General features: G+C 60.1%; 1 protein-coding gene across 4 annotated transcripts in view; it reads left to right on the top strand.

The window, feature by feature from the left end:
- The window catches only part of Zeb2 (zinc finger E-box binding homeobox 2), a 125,493-nt gene that overhangs the window by 3,453 nt on the left and 121,258 nt on the right, over positions 1-782 (top strand). The gene's annotated exons all lie outside the window — the stretch shown is intronic.

The following is a 782-nucleotide window of genomic DNA, read 5'->3' as shown; positions in this document are numbered from 1 at the left end:
GCCGGAGGCTGGAGGAGTAGCAGGGCGCAGCCAGACTTTCCGGGCGGTTTCTACGGGGTCAGGAGGAGCCCGCTATCCGGGCTGAGTCAGGAAGGCGACGGGGGTGCGAGGGGGACACAGACCAGAGGTGGGAAATTAGAGAGGAGGTGACAGTTTAGTAGGACCTTCTTGGAGAGCCGCAGAGAAGGGACAAGGTGGGGGAGGGAGAGAAGGAGGTAGGGAGGAGGGGAGAGAGAAAGAGACCGAGACCCCTAGGTATTACCCCCAAACAAAATCGTGGGAATAAAACAGAAAAGTGATTGGCAAGTGCGCGGAAGGAGCCTGGGGGAGGGGAGAGGGCTGGGGACCAGAGAGGGTGTTGGGGGAGCTGACGGAAGATAGGAGTTTAAAAAGAAAGAAAGAAAAAAGAACCCTCAAAACAAACAAGCGAGCCAGCGCCAGACCCGAGTCGGAAAGGAAACTTCTCGCTCCCCTCGCTCCCAGGCTGATCGTCGGCGCTGGGCCGCGTAGACGCTCTCGAGTGGGGCGCGGGGTCACAACGCCCGCCTGGCCTCACTACCCCGGCCCGCGCCTCGCTGGGACGGGACGGGCCCACTTGGAGCAACTTTCCGCTAGAGAAGACTATTGTGCGCGCCCCCGGCCAGCGCGAGGGTTGCGGGCGCTTTGAGGGGGCGGCTGGGGGCGCAGTGTGGGGTGCTGGAGTGAAAAAACACAAAGACCAGAGAATTTTGATTAGAGACAAATGATGAGAGCTTTCTCTCCTCTCCTCCCTCTGTCTCTCT

This window comes from Fukomys damarensis, unplaced genomic scaffold, assembly GCF_012274545.1.
Source record: "Fukomys damarensis isolate Sample0158 unplaced genomic scaffold, DMR_v1.0_HiC HiC_scaffold_29, whole genome shotgun sequence".
Classification (NCBI taxonomy): domain Eukaryota; kingdom Metazoa; phylum Chordata; class Mammalia; order Rodentia; family Bathyergidae; genus Fukomys; species Fukomys damarensis.
Note: the sequence above shows the minus strand (reverse complement) of the source record. Positions and strands in the feature narration are given on the sequence as shown.